Here is a 21,827-nt window from a genome sequence, read left to right as displayed (position 1 = left end):
GTGTGTTTCATTTGGTGCATACAAATCGGATCCGATGAGAACTTTTTCACTATGAATTAATCCTCAGCCAGTTTCTGGTTTGCATAATAGCATGTGTGTACTATTCTTGATGTGTTCAAATTTAATTTTACCTTCACCAACACATTCCACCTTTGTACTGAAAACTTTTCTCAGTTTTTTTCTTGTGGTTTCACCATATTGTTTACTAAGCATCTTTTTTTTTCTTTTCCGTTTTCTACTTTCAATGAATTGTGCATATTAATATTTGTACCATAGTTTATTTGTTGATTTTATGGTTTACATTTCAGTTCATTTGCTTTCTGTCTATTTTTCTTGTTTGTGATTTGTGTAATAGCATTATTCATTTTACATACATCTGATGTAATTTATTTAAATATTTTACACACATTTCATTCATATTTCTAATTTACTAAGCTGAAAAGATATGGATCTTCACCCTTTAAATTGTGAATTTATTATCGATGCCATTACTTTTATATTGTCACACAACTATTTTCTATTTTTAAATCAGTTCTATTTATAGTTGTGTGGCACTGCCATGGGGACGCGATTTGCTCCCAGTTATGCGAACATATACATGGGGATATGGGAATATAACTTTATATGGCACAATAACCCATTCGCTAATCGAGTTATTGTATGGCAAAGATATATCGATGACGTCTTGTGTGTCTGGGAGGGTGATGAAGACACTCTGGAGCTCTTTAAAGTCTATCTGAACTCAAATGACTACAACTTGAAATTTACATCTGAGTCAAATGGAAGTCAGATAGATTTTCTAGACCTAAGTTTAATGTCAAGGGTTGGTGAAAACATTAACACTAAAACCTATTTTAAAAAAGTGGATACTAACAGCTTCCTTCTGTCTTCCAGTAATCATAAAAGATCCTGGATTGACAACATACCCCAAAGTCAGTTTATGCGCATCAAACGCAACTGCAGTCTCCAAGCTGACTTTGAAGTTCAATCAGTCTCTCTTTTGGAGAAATTCATAGAACGTGGGTATGATAAGGCCCTTTTGCTCAGTTCATTAGAAAAAGTCGATAGAATGGATAGGGACTCTCTACTGATCCAGAAGATAAAAAGAACAACAAATGATGAGGTAGACGATAAAATAAAAGTTCCATTCATTACAGAGTTTAGCTCAGTGAGCACCAGTGTGCAAAAAATAATTAACAAAAACTGGGGCATTCTCTGTAATGATCCTATTTTGGGCCCCTCTCTCCAAAACAAACCAAGTTTTATCTATCGTCGGGCCAAGACCCTTAAGCACTTCCTAGCACCTAGTGATATTGGTTCCCCAATTAATACATCACTGGAGCCATCATGGATGCCGACTAAACCAAACGGCAACTTTTGCTGTGGAAAGTGCAAAGCCTGCAAAATGTTAAGTTCTAACCGTAAATCTTTTATATCTAATACAACTAAGGAAAAGTTTACAGTGAAAGATTGTATATCTTGTAAATCCACATATGTGGTTTATTTATTGCAGTGTCCTTGTGGATACCAATATGTTGGGCGAACAAAAAGATTTTTAAGAGTCAGGATTTTAGAACACGCTAGAAATATTAGACTAGGATTAGAACAACATAGCGTGTCCAGACACTTTAAAATCAAACATGATTGTGACTCTTCGCTCCTGACATATGTGGGAATCCAGATTGTACAATCAGGAAGACGCGGTGGAGACAGAGACAAAAAATTGTCTAAACAAGAAAGTCTGTGGATATACAAACTCCAGACTCTGTCTCCACTAGGTCTAAATGATGAGATTGACGTATGGTCCCTTTTTTAATTAGAGATTTTTCAATTAAACATATACCAGTGTTTTTAAGTTTTAATAAATATTTAATTATTTTAAAATATAAATAATACCTCCAAGGATTATCATAATACCCTTTCTCTCTGAATAATCACAACAAATTCCATCCCCTAAGATCTATTCCTAGACCATTACATTATCTTATAAATTTCCATGTGTACTTACATATATCTATTAGAAGTCATATGTTAATCTATGTTATTCTTAATTATTGGGAGTTAGCACTTTACATCTCTAAATGTGATTTTTATTATGTGACTAATTTTCTGTTTCTTTATATTTTTAGAGTCTTGATTCGATTTATTTATATTTATATTTTTAGAGTCTTGATTCGAGTTATTAAAGTTTATTATTATTTTAAGTGTGCTTTATCCCATGTATTTTTTATATTAGTATGTTTTTGCAGATTGAGCCCCTCCACGGGATGAGTAAATATCTCTCCAGGTGGGGGGAGTTGAATACAATTACTCTGACCAATAGCAATAATGCTGAGTGTATAAGAACCGCCCTCGGAATCTCCTCCATCATTCCCTGACGAAGTACGAAAGTACGAAATGCGTAGGAGAGGGCGCGTTCCTTTATTCTTTACATATACCCCCATTGCGGCATTGTATTGGGACATTTGTTTCATTGCGGGACTTGTCTGGGACTCTGTATACCGCCCGATTACATATCGCTAAGGAGTGACGCATTAAAGATGCGACCGGCTGAGAGACGCTGCCGGATGACGTCACACGCCAACGTGGACTAACCAGGAAGAGACGCGGCGATCTACCCCTGCAAACAACTGCTGTGAGCTCCGTGAAGGCGCGGGAAGGTTCCCCAACGCTGAGCTGTATACTCTGCATCCAGATACCAACATCTTGAGGGAGGACGTCCAATTCCTGGTGCCTGTATCCCGTTGTGCCTGCCGAGTGGTAACATGTCCCTAACATGTCTTGCTATTAACCCTTTTTTTTGATGTACGTGCAATACTCACCTTCGCCTTTTATAAAATTATTTAAATATACTACACAATTGTTTTTTTGCGCTGTTCTTTTTCTGTTTCTAATTTACTAAGCACATGAGAACTGGGCTCAATCTATACAAATCAATTTAAGTAAAATGTAACTTTTCATTTGACATAATAAAATGAAACATATAAAAGTTGTGTGTGCGTGTGTGTGTGTGTGTTTGTGTGTGTATGCCTGCTAGGCCCGAAGCGTTGTGAATTTTTTTGTTTCAGGGATGGAGTAAATACAACTTATAGATTTTTGTTATTGATAAAGGATTCCTTTTGTTTATATGTTCCAGTCATGCGTTAGGAAACTGTGACAGTGTGTTGGTCACCTATCAAAAGATAAGGGAATTATTTCTACTCATATACAGTACAGTTAAGGAGTGCCTGCTACTTACCCATTTTTGTGCATGTACAGTAGAGGCAGCGATTATTCTAATAAAAACCAGTGGCAATTCCCCAAAAGACCCAGGTACACCCAGGTACATTCTGAATACATGCCTTAAACTTTCCTTAAACTAGCCCCAGCATTTCTGCATTGATTAATAGCCTATCAGATTAACAGCGGGGGTCCCTGGCAGTCCCATTCAAACTGAATTGGACTGCCAGGGATCCCTGCTGTGTTAATCCTATGGGTCGTTAGTCAATGCAGAAATGCCTTAAACGTGCCTCAAACTAGCCCAGAACATACCCAGCACATACCCGGAATGTAACCCGGCTAGTTTAAAGCAAATGTTAGAATAAGCGTTGCCTCTACTGTATGTGTATGGGTATATATAGGCTAAGGTAATGAAGGGGTTATCTCCTTGCTCAACTCCACGCAAGGCCTAAACACCCACCATGGGCCAAATACCACCTTCACCAAACCTTACTACCCACAATAAACCGGTCACTATTATGTAACTCCTTCATTGTCTTAGCGGTTAGCCGCAAAGGTAATGAAGCTGCCTGTATATGTATTTTTATTGCATAGGATTGAAGCAGGGGGTGTCGGAGCTGGTATTAATGCATATCAGCTCCGGAGACTCCCAGCTTCAATACGATGCAATAAAAATACATTTATTTTCAAGTCCTACTTGATCCTACTAATCCCTTCCAAGGGTGGCGAGATGAGATCTGTGATAAACTCGCTATTTCAGAGCTCCGATTATCTAAGCGTGATCTTAGACAAGAAAGTAATTTTTTTACAAACTGTATACCAGCATGTTTATTTATTATAGTGCCTGTTCAAAATTATACTTTGTATTTTTAATTTGGTTTGCATTCAATGTTTTGCTGTTCATTTTTTTTTTTAATGCAAAATATCAAAATATGAAAGTTACCAATATATCCCAAGTACAAATTAACTATTTGAATCCACTAGTATTTCATGAGCTAACATGTTTTCACGACTTTAATTGATGTCTAATCAAATATCTGAGCACTGAACTATGTGACTAAATTGCAGTTTGGTTTAAGTGGGAAGTTACCAGTATAACCAGAAGGAAACTGGTAGTGTGTATCACTATTATTGGGGACAGATATATTTCTATTGGTGTGTCTGTGAGCTTGGAGTGTGTACAGTGGGTTTATTTATTTTGATTGCGTGGGTATTGGGAGTTTGTTGCAAACTTTTTTACTAGCTAGTTTGAAAGTGTGCAGGTGTGTGTGAGTTAATTGTGCTTTCTTAACAGACTTGATTGGGGTATCTGTAATTTAAACAGAGGGTTATCACAAATCCTTGAGCCTGCAAGCACTGAGCTGTGTGACTGAATTGTAGTTTTGGTTCAAGTGCAGTTGGATTAAGTATAGAGTATCGCTATAAGGAGTGAATCAAGGTAGTTAATTTAGTTCTAATCTGTTAGCACTTAAATACTACATTTGTAAATACAATAATATTTTAAGTAAATTAACAACAAAAATATTACAAAAGAGAATATAGGACACTATCTGGTGCTTTGTGCAAGCAAATTATTCGCGATAAGGAGTAGGTATTAAATACAATCTTTGTGCTGTATTTAGCAAGGAGGAGTCAATTGCAAAAATATTGCAACAGAAGAAAGACACAAACTCAATATTACTGTAAGTAACATTTTGTTAACAGAGTAAGAAGTACATAGGCATCTAGTCCCGATGGCATGCACCCAAGGGTTTTTAGGGAGCCAAGCTCAGTAATATCCAAACTATTATATTTAATATTCAATTACTCCATTTCCACTTGCTCAGCATTAATAAATTGATATAAAGCAGATGTGGTGCGTATATTTTAAAAGGGAGCTGGATCACAACCGGGGAATTACAGACCTGTAAGCCTTACTTCAATAGTGGGAAGCTAACAAAACAAAGAAAATAACCCCTCCAAAAAGCGCTAACCTACACTAAAAATATTAATAAGTGCTAACAATAATGTGCTAAACAATATGTGTCATTAAATACATCAATGTGAGAACAAAATCTATAGCGAAAGCAGCTTGGTGACAATAATAACAGGCTATTCCAAACCTGGTAACAAAAGTGCACAAACAAATATAAAGTCCCCAGCGCTATAAGTCCAAGATACCGTGACCTTAAAGGAAGTCCCTGATCTTTCAAGATGGTAGTTGGGCTTGATAAAGATGTTTCAGATGGGACGGTGTCTTTGATGTAGATGAATACACCTTCTGAAATATAGATGACAGACACACCTGATTGCGCAGCGTATTTCTACAATCAGATCCCTATCTAGGATAATACAGAATCTTACTCACATAAGTTACATCTGTATGTTCATTGGAGAGAATCTGTGGTGGCTCCCCTTCTTCTCTGTTCCTCTCACGAACCCCCGTGTGGAGACAGCTTAATTGGGATCAATCACAGTCCTCGATGACGTCAGGGATAGATCCGTTGCGACACCCCCACCGACGTGAGATAAGATGGGCACAATATGGTGTAGTATGCAATTACTTTATTGAGCTAAAACACTTAAACAATGCTTTAAAATACACTCACATGGTGCAATGTGGATGATACTCCGCGCTAATGCCGTCCGCAGCTTGCAAATCCTTCCAGCACAACGGGGAGGTACACTGCTCACAGACACGCTGTCGACTCGGCGTGTGACGTCAGTGATGCAGGAAACCCTCCTCGTGTCAGGACTACAGATGCTGCGATGGCTCAAATCACTAGGCTCCTCCTCCCTACGCGTTTCGTGACACGTGGTCACTTCGTCAGGGGATGGTGGAGCCTAGTCGCTGCTAACTTATATGCAAACCCAAATGGAGAGAGACTCCTACTGGGGGTGGAGTTAAGCTTAACAATTTACCATGGGATGTCTGCTTGGTAGTAACCGCGCGACTGGGGTTCGTGTCCATGGCAACTCCAAACACAAAATCCCTCCTGCATAGATAGTTGAATTGATATACGAGTATCACAAATATTAGGAATAAAAGAAATAAAAATACAAATTACTTATCATTGGTCTTACATTGACACAATTCAAATAATGATAAATTGTAATAATAAGACATTCACTAGAATTAATAAAATAATTAAAACACTGAAATTGATGTGGTTCATTTGACATACAAAAATTCCCACTAAATTGAATAAAATTATTTAAGAATCCTTCAGAAAGGCTGCAAGATCGAACTCAATGTTAAGTCCTAGGGGGGACAGGGTTTTGAGTGTGTAAATCCAATAACTCTCTCTTTTAGAAACTGTATTGAGCCTGTCCCCCCCACGCCAGTTACTTTTTGGATTGTCGATCCCTACACATACTAGACCTTCTGGATTCTGATTATGGTGTTGCCTGAAATGATTAGAGACACTGTGTGTCTCGAGGCCCCTCCTGATGTTATAAACGTGTTCCGCGAACCTCCGTTTGAGGGGTCTCCCCGTGCGGCCCACATATTGCAGGCCGCACGGGCATTCCAGCAAATAGACACAGAAATTGGTTTTGCAGTTGATGAAAGTTTTTATGTTAAAGCTTTTGCCTGTCACATTAGATTTAAAAGTCTTTGTTTTTATACTGTGTTTACATCCGATACAGTTGGAGCATGTATAGTAGCCCTTGAGGTCACTAAGCCACGTTACATGGCGGTCTCTCAGGCAATCTATCGGGCAGCTGGGAGATAAGGAAGATTTTAGATTTTTAGCTCTTTTAAACACAATCTTAGGTTTAGTGGGGAGAATGCCCTTAAGGACTGGATCTCTTTGGAGAATACTCCAATGTTTATTCATGGTCTTCAAAATGATTGGGGCTATGCCACTATACTGTGTGATAAAAAATGGAAACTGGGCCCGACCATTATCGACTGTCTCCAACTGTATCGGATGTAAACACAGTATAAAAACAAAGACTTTTAAATCTAATGTGACAGGCAAAAGCTTTAACATAAAAACTTTCATCAACTGCAAAACCAATTTCTGTGTCTATTTGCTGGAATGCCCGTGCGGCCTGCAATATGTGGGCCGCACGGGGAGACCCCTCAAACGGAGGTTCGCGGAACACGTTTATAACATCAGGAGGGGCCTCGAGACACACAGTGTCTCTAATCATTTCAGGCAACACCATAATCAGAATCCAGAAGGTCTAGTATGTGTAGGGATCGACAATCCAAAAAGTAACTGGCGTGGGGGGGACAGGCTCAATACAGTTTCTAAAAGAGAGAGTTATTGGATTTACACACTCAAAACCCTGTCCCCCCTAGGACTTAACATTGAGTTCGATCTTGCAGCCTTTCTGAAGGATTCTTAAATCATTTTATTCAATTTAGTGGGAATTTTTGTATGTCAAATGAACCACATCAATTTCAGTGTTTTAATTATTTTATTAATTCTAGTGGATGTCTTATTATTACAATTTATCATTATTTGAATTGTGTCAATGTAAGACCAATGATAAGTAATTTGTATTTTTATTTCTTTTATTCCTAATATTTGTGATACTCGTATATCAATTCAACTATCTATGCAGGAGGGATTTTGTGTTTGGAGTTGCCATGGACACGAACCCCAGTCGCGCGGTTACTACCAAGCAGACATCCCATGGTAAATTGTTAAGCTTAACTCCACCCCCAGTAGGAGTCTCTCTCCATTTGGGTTTGCATATAAGTTAGCAGCGACTAGGCTCCACCATCCCCTGACGAAGTGACCACGTGTCACGAAACGCGTAGGGAGGAGGAGCCTAGTGATTTGAGCCATCGCAGCATCTGTAGTCCTGACACGAGGAGGGTTTCCTGCATCACTGACGTCACACGCCGAGTCGACAGCGTGTCTGTGAGCAGTGTACCTCCCCGTTGTGCTGGAAGGATTTGCAAGCTGCGGACGGCATTAGCGCGGAGTATCATCCACATTGCACCATGTGAGTGTATTTTAAAGCATTGTTTAAGTGTTTTAGCTCAATAAAGTAATTGCATACTACACCATATTGTGCCCATCTTATCTCACGTCGGTGGGGGTGTCGCAACGGATCTATCCCTGACGTCATCGAGGACTGTGATTGATCCCAATTAAGCTGTCTCCACACGGGGGTTCGTGAGAGGAACAGAGAAGAAGGGGAGCCACCACAGATTCTCTCCAATGAACATACAGATGTAACTTATGTGAGTAAGATTCTGTATTATCCTAGATAGGGATCTGATTGTAGAAATACGCTGCGCAATCAGGTGTGTCTGTCATCTATATTTCAGAAGGTGTATTCATCTACATCAAAGACACCGTCCCATCTGAAACATCTTTATCAAGCCCAACTACCATCTTGAAAGATCAGGGACTTCCTTTAAGGTCACGGTATCTTGGACTTATAGCGCTGGGGACTTTATATTTGTTTGTGCACTTTTGTTACCAGGTTTGGAATAGCCTGTTATTATTGTCACCAAGCTGCTTTCGCTATAGATTTTGTTCTCACATTGATGTATTTAATGACACATATTGTTTAGCACATTATTGTTAGCACTTATTAATATTTTTAGTGTAGGTTAGCGCTTTTTGGAGGGGTTATTTTCTTTGTTTTGTTTATTTCTGTGTTCCTTAACCCCTCAGCAGCAAACCACACATTAAATGGCACTATTTACCAATAGAGCACTGAGAGGACAGACCTTAGCCGGTTTTTTCAATGATACCAATGACCTTATGGAAACAGATAAGGAAAGCTTGGAAACTCAGTTCTCCAAACTAGAAAAGTTACTGACGCAGGAGATGCGGCAGATCTGGGAGACCTTTACTCTCAAACAGTATCTTGAGAATAAAAGGATCCCACGGGGGCTTAGAGTCCTGAAACCACCGACGTCTGATTTTGATAACGAGGAATTCCTGAAAGAATGGAATTGCATTTTAGACACATGCTCGGTCAATTTCATGCTACACCTTATCAAACGTAGGGCTGATACACTGGAAGCTCTGGACGGTCAAATAAATCTAATTAAAGAACAGTTAGAACCCTTCGTAGAGCTTCCGGAGTATAAAAGCCTAGAAGAGAAAACATCTTCAAGAATTGATAAGGTTGAAAAGGAGGTCAAATTAACTAAGCATAAGAAATGTATCCGAGACAAGAAGGATTATGATGAAAATAGACAGAGGAATTGGAAAATAGAAAAAGTAGTAACAATTGTAGAAGTAGAAGCAGGAGGGTGTGAGTCTAACCAGTCATTGGGTACGCCTAGAGGAAGGACAGACTCCACTAGGAGTGATGGGGTAGAAGATGTAATAGTGGAAAGGAAAGATGATCCCCCCAAAAAAGATAATAAGCCCATCCTCAACCCTGGCAAAGGAAAAAAGAAGTCCAATAAGCAGGATCAGAGAGATCCTAGTGAGCATAGGAATTTCCAAGAGGATAAAGGCCGTATGGGACATGAATATAGGGATAGATCACCGGTTCATAGGAATTATGAGGGCCACCACTACCGTGAAAGATCACCTATAGAGAGAACACATAGAGGCCACTATGAGACAAATAACCACAATACGAATTCTTTTTTAGAACAGCGCCAGGGCCGAGCCCCAATGCGGGAACAGTGGAGAGACACAAGAGCACAACCAGACAGAAAAGAGCCAGCAAGGGTAGAAAAGAAAAGGCCCAGATTGGAAGAGTCCGAAGGAAAAGAGGAGGTACAGGGAAGAGAAAGGGAAAAAAGAAGGCCAAACCCCAAAAGGGAATGGTAAAGAGTAATGTGTTCAACATAAGTAGCACAGAACTCAAACCAGTAGAGCTAGACGTGCTATCTCGAGGTTTGAGCTTTGCCCCAGTAAGTGGACCCAACATGTTCAACATTTTTGTTGATGTCCACAGATTTCTGAGGAAAATTTCCCTCAAGAAATACTATCTCAAGGATGCGGTGAGTAGATCAGTTATATTACCAAATAACACTACTTCGGTGAAAAACCCGCCGCTTACTCCATTTAAAAAGCCGTCTACATTTTACCCGAAAGGTATGAAAGGGAATTTCGTGGACACCTTTGCCGAAATGGTTATTTCGAATTTAGAAGAAGCTAGTACTAATTTTAAATGCCGTAAACAAAACCTTAGCAAGGAGGAAAAGGTGGCAGTAAAATCCCTTGAGTCCAATTCGCAGATTGTAATTAAAGCGGCAGACAAAGGGGGAGGAGTCGTGGTGATGAACTCCTCTTATTATAGGGAGGAGTCCCTTAGAATTCTGGGGGACAGTGCCACCTATCGAGAATTAGAGTCCAACCCAACCGACTCTTTCAAAGAAGAAATGGCAGCTCTTATGGATCAGGGTCTTCGGGATGATATTATTAGTAATAAAGAAATGGAGTTCCTTATGATTGAACAGCCAAGAATCCCAGTGTTCTATTTCATCCCGAAGATCCATAAGAGCCTCACCAGACCCCCCGGCCGCCCAATAATTTCTGGGATCCATTCCCTTACCTCCAACCTTTCCCAATTTTTAGACTATCTACTCCAAAAGTATGTAGTGCAGATCCCGTCGTATCTGAAAGACACATCGCAGGTACTGAATCTCGTACGAGATCTGACTTGGGGGGAGGATTTCTGTTGGGTCACCTGCGATGTAGTCTCGTTATATACGGTGATAGATCACCAGATGGGACTAGATGCTATTAAAAGAGTCCTCGAACAGGACGCTGGAGTAGACGAGAAATTGAAACAATTCATTCTGGATGGAATCAGATTCATCCTTACGCATAATTTTTTCAGCCATGACCATAAGTTCTTCCTCCAGACATGCGGCACGGCCATGGGCACCAGGTTTGCACCTAGTTATGCTAACTTGTTTATGTCCATCTGGGAGGAGGACCATATCAGGTCCTCCAACCCATTCGGTGCAAACCTGGTGCTCTGGAAAAGGTATATCGACGATGTGCTGTGTGTCTGGAAGGGGTCATTAGATCAACTTGAACAGTTTAAGCTGTATTTGAATGATAATACGCGGAATCTCAGGTTCACGTTCAGTCAGAATAGAACTTCTATAAATTTTCTCGATCTTTCCCTGTATGTAGTTCATGGCATCATCCATACCAAAACTTTCCACAAGGAGGTAGATGCCAATACGTATCTATTGGCATCCAGCCACCACCACCCCAACTGGTTGCGTAATATCCCAAAGGGGCAAGCACTCAGAATTAGGAGGAATTGTTCAGAAAACTCTGTGTATCACCAGCAAATTGGGGATTTGAGAACTAAATTTATTGAACGGGAGTACCAAAAGCAGGAACTGGACCTTGCAATTAAAGAGGTCAATGGAATAGACAGAGCGTCACTACTGTGTGAAAAAGGGCAGACAGTCGATAATGGTCGGGCCCAGTTTCCGTTTTTTATCACACAGTATAGTGGCATAGCCCCAATCATTTTGAAGACCATAAATAAACATTGGAGTATTCTCCAAAGAGATCCAGTCCTTAAGGGCATTCTCCCCACTAAACCTAAGATTGTGTTTAAAAGAGCTAAAAATCTAAAATCTTCCTTATCTCCCAGCTGCCCGATAGATTGCCTGAGAGACCGCCATGTAACGTGGCTTAGTGACCTCAAGGGCTACTATACATGCTCCAACTGTATCGGATGTAAACACAGTATAAAAACAAAGACTTTTAAATCTAATGTGACAGGCAAAAGCTTTAACATAAAAACTTTCATCAACTGCAAAACCAATTTCTGTGTCTATTTGCTGGAATGCCCGTGCGGCCTGCAATATGTGGGCCGCACGGGGAGACCCCTCAAACGGAGGTTCGCGGAACACGTTTATAACATCAGGAGGGGCCTCGAGACACACAGTGTCTCTAATCATTTCAGGCAACACCATAATCAGAATCCAGAAGGTCTAGTATGTGTAGGGATCGACAATCCAAAAAGTAACTGGCGTGGGGGGGACAGGCTCAATACAGTTTCTAAAAGAGAGAGTTATTGGATTTACACACTCAAAACCCTGTCCCCCCTAGGAGTTAACATTGAGTTCGATCTTGCAGCCTTTCTGAAGGATTCTTAAATAATTTTATTCAATTTAGTGGGAATTTTTGTATGTCAAATGAACCACATCAATTTCAGTGTTTTAATTATTTTATTAATTCTAGTGGATGTCTTATTATTACAATTTATCATTATTTGAATTGTGTCAATGTAAGACCAATGATAAGTAATTTGTATTTTTATTTCTTTTATTCCTAATATTTGTGATACTCGTATATCAATTCAACTATCTATGCAGGAGGGATTTTGTGTTTGGAGTTGCCATGGACACGAACCCCAGTCGCGCGGTTACTACCAAGCAGACATCCCATGGTAAATTGTTAAGCTTAACTCCACCCCCAGTAGGAGTCTCTCTCCATTTGGGTTTGCATATAAGTTAGCAGCGACTAGGCTCCACCATCCCCTGACGAAGTGACCACGTGTCACGAAACGCGTAGGGAGGAGGAGCCTAGTGATTTGAGCCATCGCAGCATCTGTAGTCCTGACACGAGGAGGGTTTCCTGCATCACTGACGTCACACGCCGAGTCGACAGCGTGTCTGTGAGCAGTGTACCTCCCCGTTGTGCTGGAAGGATTTGCAAGCTGCGGACGGCATTAGCGCGGAGTATCATCCACATTGCACCATGTGAGTGTATTTTAAAGCATTGTTTAAGTGTTTTAGCTCAATAAAGTAATTGCATACTACACCATATTGTGCCCATCTTATCTCACGTCGGTGGGGGTGTCGCAACGGATCTATCCCTGACGTCATCGAGGACTGTGATTGATCCCAATTAAGCTGTCTCCACACGGGGGTTCGTGAGAGGAACAGAGAAGAAGGGGAGCCACCACAGATTCTCTCCAATGAACATACAGATGTAACTTATGTGAGTAAGATTCTGTATTATCCTAGATAGGGATCTGATTGTAGAAATACGCTGCGCAATCAGGTGTGTCTGTCATCTATATTTCAGAAGGTGTATTCATCTACATCAAAGACACCGTCCCATCTGAAACATCTTTATCAAGCCCAACTACCATCTTGAAAGATCAGGGACTTCCTTTAAGGTCACGGTATCTTGGACTTATAGCGCTGGGGACTTTATATTTGTTTGTGCACTTTTGTTACCAGGTTTGGAATAGCCTGTTATTATTGTCACCAAGCTGCTTTCGCTATAGATTTTGTTCTCACATTGATGTATTTAATGACACATATTGTTTAGCACATTATTGTTAGCACTTATTAATATTTTTAGTGTAGGTTAGCGCTTTTTGGAGGGGTTATTTTCTTTGTTTTGTTTATTTCTGTGTTCCTTAACCCCTCAGCAGCAAACCACACATTAAATGGCACTATTTACCAATAGAGCACTGAGAGGACAGACCTTAGCCGGTTTTTTCAATGATACCAATGACCTTATGGAAACAGATAAGGAAAGCTTGGAAACTCAGTTCTCCAAACTAGAAAAGTTACTGACGCAGGAGATGCGGCAGATCTGGGAGACCTTTACTCTCAAACAGTATCTTGAGAATAAAAGGATCCCACGGGGGCTTAGAGTCCTGAAACCACCGACGTCTGATTTTGATAACGAGGAATTCCTGAAAGAATGGAATTGCATTTTAGACACATGCTCGGTCAATCTCATGCTACACCTTATCAAACGTAGGGCTGATACACTGGAAGCTCTGGACGGTCAAATAAATCTAATTAAAGAACAGTTAGAACCCTTCGTAGAGCTTCCGGAGTATAAAAGCCTAGAAGAGAAAACATCTTCAAGAATTGATAAGGTTGAAAAGGAGGTCAAATTAACTAAGCATAAGAAATGTATCCGAGACAAGAAGGATTATGATGAAAATAGACAGAGGAATTGGAAAATAGAAAAAGTAGTAACAATTGTAGAAGTAGAAGCAGGAGGGTGTGAGTCTAACCAGTCATTGGGTACGCCTAGAGGAAGGACAGACTCCACTAGGAGTGATGGGGTAGAGGATGTAATAGTGGAAAGGAAAGATGATCCCCCCAAAAAAGATAATAAGCCCATCCTCAACCCTGGCAAAGGAAAAAAGAAGTCCAATAAGCAGGATCAGAGAGATCCTAGTGAGCATAGGAATTTCCAAGAGGATAAAGGCCGTATGGGACATGAATATAGGGATAGATCACCGGTTCATAGGAATTATGAGGGCCACCACTACCGTGAAAGATCACCTATAGAGAGAACACTTAGAGGCCACTATGAGACAAATAACCACAATACGAATTCTTTTTTAGAACAGCGCCAGGGCCGAGCCCCAATGCGGGAACAGTGGAGAGACACAAGAGCACAACCAGACAGAAAAGAGCCAGCAAGGGTAGAAAAGAAAAGGCCCAGATTGGAAGAGCCCGAAGGAAAAGAGGAGGTACAGGGAAGAGAAAGGGAAAAAAGAAGGCCAAACCCCAAAAGGGAATGGTAAAGAGTAATGTGTTCAACATAAGTAGCACAGAACTCAAACCAGTAGAGCTAGACGTGCTATCTCGAGGTTTGAGCTTTGCCCCAGTAAGTGGACCCAACATGTTCAACATTTTTGTTGATGTCCACAGATTTCTGAGGAAAATTTCCCTCAAGAAATACTATCTCAAGGATGCGGTGAGTAGATCAGTTATATTACCAAATAACACTACTTCGGTGAAAAACCCGCCGCTTACTCCATTTAAAAAGCCGTCTACATTTTACCCGAAAGGTATGAAAGGGAATTTCGTGGACACCTTTGCCGAAATGGTTATTTCGAATTTAGAAGAAGCTAGTACTAATTTTAAATGCCGTAAACAAAACCTTAGCAAGGAGGAAAAGGTGGCAGTAAAATCCCTTGAGTCCAATTCGCAGATTGTAATTAAAGCGGCAGACAAAGGGGGAGGAGTCGTGGTGATGAACTCCTCTTATTATAGGGAGGAGTCCCTTAGAATTCTGGGGGACAGTGCCACCTATCGAGAATTAGAGTCCAACCCAACCGACTCTTTCAAAGAAGAAATGGCAGCTCTTATGGATCAGGGTCTTCGGGATGATATTATTAGTAATAAAGAAATGGAGTTCCTTATGATTGAACAGCCAAGAATCCCAGTGTTCTATTTCATCCCGAAGATCCATAAGAGCCTCACCAGACCCCCCGGCCGCCCAATAATTTCTGGGATCCATTCCCTTACCTCCAACCTTTCCCAATTTTTAGACTATCTACTCCAAAAGTATGTAGTGCAGATCCCGTCGTATCTGAAAGACACATCGCAGGTACTGAATCTCGTACGAGATCTGACTTGGGGGGAGGATTTCTGTTGGGTCACCTGCGATGTAGTCTCGTTATATACGGTGATAGATCACCAGATGGGACTAGATGCTATTAAAAGAGTCCTCGAACAGGACGCTGGAGTAGACGAGAAATTGAAACAATTCATTCTGGATGGAATCAGATTCATCCTTACGCATAATTTTTTCAGCCATGACCATAAGTTCTTCCTCCAGACATGCGGCACGGCCATGGGCACCAGGTTTGCACCTAGTTATGCTAACTTGTTTATGTCCATCTGGGAGGAGGACCATATCAGGTCCTCCAACCCATTCGGTGCAAACCTGGTGCTCTGGAAAAGGTATATCGACGATGTGCTGTGTGTCTGGAAGGGGTCATTAGATCAACTTGAACAGTTTAAGCTGTATTTGAATGATAATACGCGGAATCTCAGGTTCACGTTCAGTCAGAATAGAACTTCTATAAATTTTCTCGATCTTTCCCTGTATGTAGTTAATGGCATCATCCATACCAAAACTTTCCACAAGGAGGTAGATGCCAATACGTATCTATTGGCATCCAGCCACCACCACCCCAACTGGTTGCGTAATATCCCAAAGGGGCAAGCACTCAGAATTAGGAGGAATTGTTCAGAAAACTCTGTGTATCACCAGCAAATTGGGGATTTGAGAACTAAATTTATTGAACGGGAGTACCAAAAGCAGGAACTGGACCTTGCAATTAAAGAGGTCAATGGAATAGACAGAGCGTCACTACTGTGTGAAAAAGGGCAGACAGTCGATAATGGTCGGGCCCAGTTTCCGTTTTTTATCACACAGTATAGTGGCATAGCCCCAATCATTTTGAAGACCATGAATAAACATTGGAGTATTCTCCAAAGAGATCCAGTCCTTAAGGGCATTCTCCCCACTAAACCTAAGATTGTGTTTAAAAGAGCTAAAAATCTAAAATCTTCCTTATCTCCCAGCTGCCCGATAGATTGCCTGAGAGACCGCCATGTAACGTGGCTTAGTGACCTCAAGGGCTACTATACATGCTCCAACTGTATCGGATGTAAACACAGTATAAAAACAAAGACTTTTAAATCTAATGTGACAGGCAAAAGCTTTAACATAAAAACTTTCATCAACTGCAAAACCAATTTCTGTGTCTATTTGCTGGAATGCCCGTGCGGCCTGCAATATGTGGGCCGCACGGGGAGACCCCTCAAACGGAGGTTCGCGGAACACGTTTATAACATCAGGAGGGGCCTCGAGACACACAGTGTCTCTAATCATTTCAGGCAACACCATAATCAGAATCCAGAAGGTCTAGTATGTGTAGGGATCGACAATCCAAAAAGTAACTGGCGTGGGGGGGACAGGCTCAATACAGTTTCTAAAAGAGAGAGTTATTGGATTTACACACTCAAAACCCTGTCCCCCCTAGGAGTTAACATTGAGTTCGATCTTGCAGCCTTTCTGAAGGATTCTTAAATAATTTTATTCAATTTAGTGGGAATTTTTGTATGTCAAATGAACCACATCAATTTCAGTGTTTTAATTATTTTATTAATTCTAGTGGATGTCTTATTATTATAATTTATCATTATTTGAATTGTGTCAATGTAAGACCAATGATAAGTAATTTGTATTTTTATTTCTTTTATTCCTAATATTTGTGATACTCGTATATCAATTCAACTATCTATGCAGGAGGGATTTTGTGTTTGGAGTTGCCATGGACACGAACCCCAGTCGCGCGGTTACTACCAAGCAGACATCCCATGGTAAATTGTTAAGCTTAACTCCACCCCCAGTAGGAGTCTCTCTCCATTTGGGTTTGCATATAAGTTAGCAGCGACTAGGCTCCACCATCCCCTGACGAAGTGACCACGTGTCACGAAACGCGTAGGGAGGAGGAGCCTAGTGATTTGAGCCATCGCAGCATCTGTAGTCCTGACACGAGGAGGGTTTCCTGCATCACTGACGTCACACGCCGAGTCGACAGCGTGTCTGTGAGCAGTGTACCTCCCCGTTGTGCTGGAAGGATTTGCAAGCTGCGGACGGCATTAGCGCGGAGTATCATCCACATTGCACCATGTGAGTGTATTTTAAAGCATTGTTTAAGTGTTTTAGCTCAATAAAGTAATTGCATACTACACCATATTGTGCCCATCTTATCTCACGTCGGTGGGGGTGTCGCAACGGATCTATCCCTGACGTCATCGAGGACTGTGATTGATCCCAATTAAGCTGTCTCCACACGGGGGTTCGTGAGAGGAACAGAGAAGAAGGGGAGCCACCACAGATTCTCTCCAATGAACATACAGATGTAACTTATGTGAGTAAGATTCTGTATTATCCTAGATAGGGATCTGATTGTAGAAATACGCTGCGCAATCAGGTGTGTCTGTCATCTATATTTCAGAAGGTGTATTCATCTACATCAAAGACACCGTCCCATCTGAAACATCTTTATCAAGCCCAACTACCATCTTGAAAGATCAGGGACTTCCTTTAAGGTCACGGTATCTTGGACTTATAGCGCTGGGGACTTTATATTTGTTTGCGCAATAGTGGGAAGCTACTTGAAGGTTTAGTAAGGGATAATATTCAAGAATACCTAATGGATAACAATGTTATTTGTAATGGTCAGCATGGATTTATGAAGGATAGGTCATGTCAAACTAACCTTATTAGTTTGAGGAGGTAAGTAGGAATTTAGACCACTGCAATGTAGTTGATGTCTTCTTAGATTTTGCAAAGGCTTTTGATATGGTGTTCCACAAGAGGTTACAGTACAAAATAGAGGACATTGGTCTGGGTAAAGATATTTGCAACTGGATTGAAAACTGGTTAAAGAGTAGACATCAGAGTTGTCATACATGGAACCTTTTCAGGTTGGGCTAAAATTGTAAGTGGAGTACCTCAAGGTTTGGTACTGAAGCCACTGCTTTTTAATTTAACTTGTTTGTTTATGACCTTGAGGTTGGCATAGAGAGAGCAAATTCTTCATCTTTGCAGATGACACAAAATTATGTAATTAAGTAAAACCAGAGCATGGTGTAATATCTCAACAGAAGGACTTGAATACACTGGAAATTTTGGCAGGTAAATACCAGATGAAGTTTAATACAGATAAATGTATGCATTTGGGAAGCAATAATAAACAGGCTACTTACAAATGAAATGGTACACAATTATGTAAATCCTTGATAAAGAAGGATTTAGGAGTGCTTGAAGATAGCAGTCTTAGTAATAGTGCCCAATGTCAAGCAGTAGCCACAAAGGCAAATAAGATTTTAGCTTGCATTAAATGGGGTATGGATGGAAAGGAAAAAAACAATTTTGCCAGTGTATAAATCCTTTTTAAGACCATACCTTGAATATGGAGTACAGTTTAGGGCACCACTCCATAAAAAAAATATTATGGAACTAAAGAAAGAAGAGCTACCAAATTAATAAAGGGTATGGAACATCTGACTTATGAGGAAAGGCTAGCTAAATTAGATTTCTTTACATTAGAAAAAAGGCGTCTGAGGGGATATGAAAACTATATATGAATATTTTCAATATCAATGCAAGGAACTTTCAAAAGAACTATTCATCCCAAGGACATTACCAATGGCACAGGTCATCCCTTAAGGTTGGAGGGAAGGAGATTTAACCAGCAACAAAGGAAAGGGTTCTTTATAGTAAGGGCAGTTTAAATGTGGAATTCATTAACCATGGAGAATGTGATGGCAGATACAATAGATATCTTTAAGAAAAGGTTAGACATCTTCTTAGTAATGTAAGATATACCAAATAAGTAACCTAGGAAGGATGTTTAATCCAGGGAGAAAGCTGACTGCCATTACTGGAATCAGGAAGGAATTTATATTTTAGAAGTGAAATGAGAAATAATTGGATAATGTTTCACCGGGGGGAGGGGGTTGTTTACTTTCTGTGGAAGGAATTCCTATGAAGGGACATAGGTATAGGAAAAGAAGGGCCCCTTGTATAGCACTCCCAACAAACGTAATGATGATGTCATTTAAAATAAAAACTTTATTAGTATAATAATGATAAAATAATGGTGGACTACACAACACAAAATCCTCAAAAAATCACTATCTTAACTAATCACTCTCAGATTCATATCTAACTGATATGACGGTCTGTGATGTGTGTTCCTATTATAACAGGTGAATGTTCCCCTAAAGTCCTGTCAGGACCAGATGAAGGTAAGATACCGTATTTATCAAAAGGCGAACATCGCCACTGAGTAGGTGAGCAGTTTATCCTGAGTCCTGGTACTATCCAGGTACTGCTACTCCTTATTTACATAAGACGATGTTCGCCACAAATAGAGAGTGTAGTAAAAGTGATTAAAAACCTAGTATATATAATTGGTGTGGCCTTGTTAAAAGCACACAAAGCCTTGTAGGTTACCTATTAGTGACCCCTGGTGGAGCAGAATGTAATTAATTGTGCTCTAGTAACCTCGAGTGTCAGCAAGTGGTGACTTACAAGTGGTCACCCTGATAAATGTATGCGAGTAAATGCTATGATTCTCACTACCGTAGGGGGATTAGGGGGGGGGGGTGGAAGAGAAAAGTTGTTTACTTTCCTCTGTATCAATATACTGTAAGTACAAATATAGGATGAGTGTCTGACATCTACATTTAACATAGGTTGGACACGATGGACATATGTCTTTTTTTTTTTAACCTAATCTACTATGTAACTATGTAATATGCCAAAGTAGTATGAAATCACAAAAGAAAAAACAATCAAAAATAATGTTCAGTATTGGAAGTCTCCTAATGAATAACACTGCTTGGTAAATATGGTCTGATAGATTTTTTAAATCCCTTAAGCAAAAATGTCGGTTTGAAACATTGTCTTTCAGGCTTTGGAATGAAAGGGCACTGTTTTCTGTTTCAAATACTACAGATCCTTAATGTGATGCATTTCCTTTCCTTTCAAAGTATGGGTTGCTTGCCCTAGTTGAATGCTATTCATAAAAAAAAGTTAAGCACACTGTTGTTAATATATATGTTTGTGCCATTTATTTTTTGCTGTATGCCCCTGCTTTATGGGACTGTAATATGAGCTGTTTATAAGTTCAAACAAAATCAAATGAAGAAATTAATCAACTTAGTCATAACATTACATAGACCCTATGTAACTAATAATGCAACAATAGAATAAGTGATGTGTGAGTGGGTCCATTACTATGAACTAGGGTTGGGCGGAAACCAAAAAGATCCAACAATAATGGTATCAATACATTCATCGCAAAAACTATTTGATCAAAAAAAATCTTAAAATGTTCCAGTAAATCTAAATAAAATGTGTTCTCAAAAAAAATACAGTTTCTTCCGATTTTCTAGAATATAGAGCCCTTTGTTTCAAAACCCTTTCTAGTCTGCACTTCACTTCCCTTTTTCTCACCTATACTGCTCCCCTCACCCCAGCATCCCCTTCATTCTTCCAACCCTCATCCCATCACTCTCACCCTTAGATACTCTTTCCATTTAAAAGCATATTTTTAACATTTTATAAATTAAAAAAACAGATTATTCGACGATTCTTAAGAAAATGTGTTTTCTTAAGATTAATCAAAAAAAAATTTTTTAAATAATTATTTTCTATTTTAAAAATGATATGTGTTTTTAAATGGAGGTAGTAGCTAAGGGTGAGAGTGATGGGATGAAGGGTGGATGGGTGAGAGGGATTTTAAGGCGATGGAAGCACTGTAGGTGAGAAAGGGTGAAGTGCAGACATGGAAAGACTGGGGGGGAGGGAGGTTGTAAGAATACTCCAGGGGTGAGGGGGAGGAATTGTGGAGGGTTTGAATCCCATTGGGAAGGTGGTGAGGGAGAGATTAAGTGTCCCAAGGGGGTTGAGAGGAAGGCATTAAGGGTCTCAGTGGAAGGGTGGAGAAGGTATTAAAGGACCCAGGGGGAGGATGTGGGTTGGGTTAAGTGCCCCAGTAGTGATGGTGGGGAAGGAGTTCAGTGCCTCGGGTGAGGGATTAAGTGCTCTGGGGGTCCCATGGGGATAGTTGGGAAGGGGTTAACACAAGAATGAAACAAGTGAGGAGAGGAGTTAGCTTTCAGTGCTGCAGCCATCTGTCTCTCACTGTCTCTCCCCCATGCTGCCAGAACTACTCCTCTGATTCAGAAGCAGGAAGAGAGGGAGGACTCAGGAATCAGAGACTTCACAGCATGGCAGCTTCAAAGCGGCACCTCTGATGATCCCAGAAGCCTGCCCCATGTAATACCATGATAGAAGTAGAATGAAATACAAGGAGCACTGCAACGGAAGAACTGGAGGCAGATCAAAATGTAGAAAAAATAAAAAAAGTTT

At 40.3% G+C, this 21,827-nt stretch overlaps 1 protein-coding gene across 2 annotated transcripts in view; it reads right to left on the bottom strand.

The window, feature by feature from the left end:
- Nucleotides 1-21,827, bottom strand: part of LOC142499569 (NACHT, LRR and PYD domains-containing protein 12-like) — a 96,368-nt gene that overhangs the window by 6,721 nt on the left and 67,820 nt on the right. The window lies entirely within an intron of this gene.

Source organism: Ascaphus truei, chromosome 1, assembly GCF_040206685.1.
Source record: "Ascaphus truei isolate aAscTru1 chromosome 1, aAscTru1.hap1, whole genome shotgun sequence".
NCBI lineage: Eukaryota > Metazoa > Chordata > Amphibia > Anura > Ascaphidae > Ascaphus > Ascaphus truei.
This window is presented reverse-complemented; position numbering and strand designations above follow the sequence as displayed.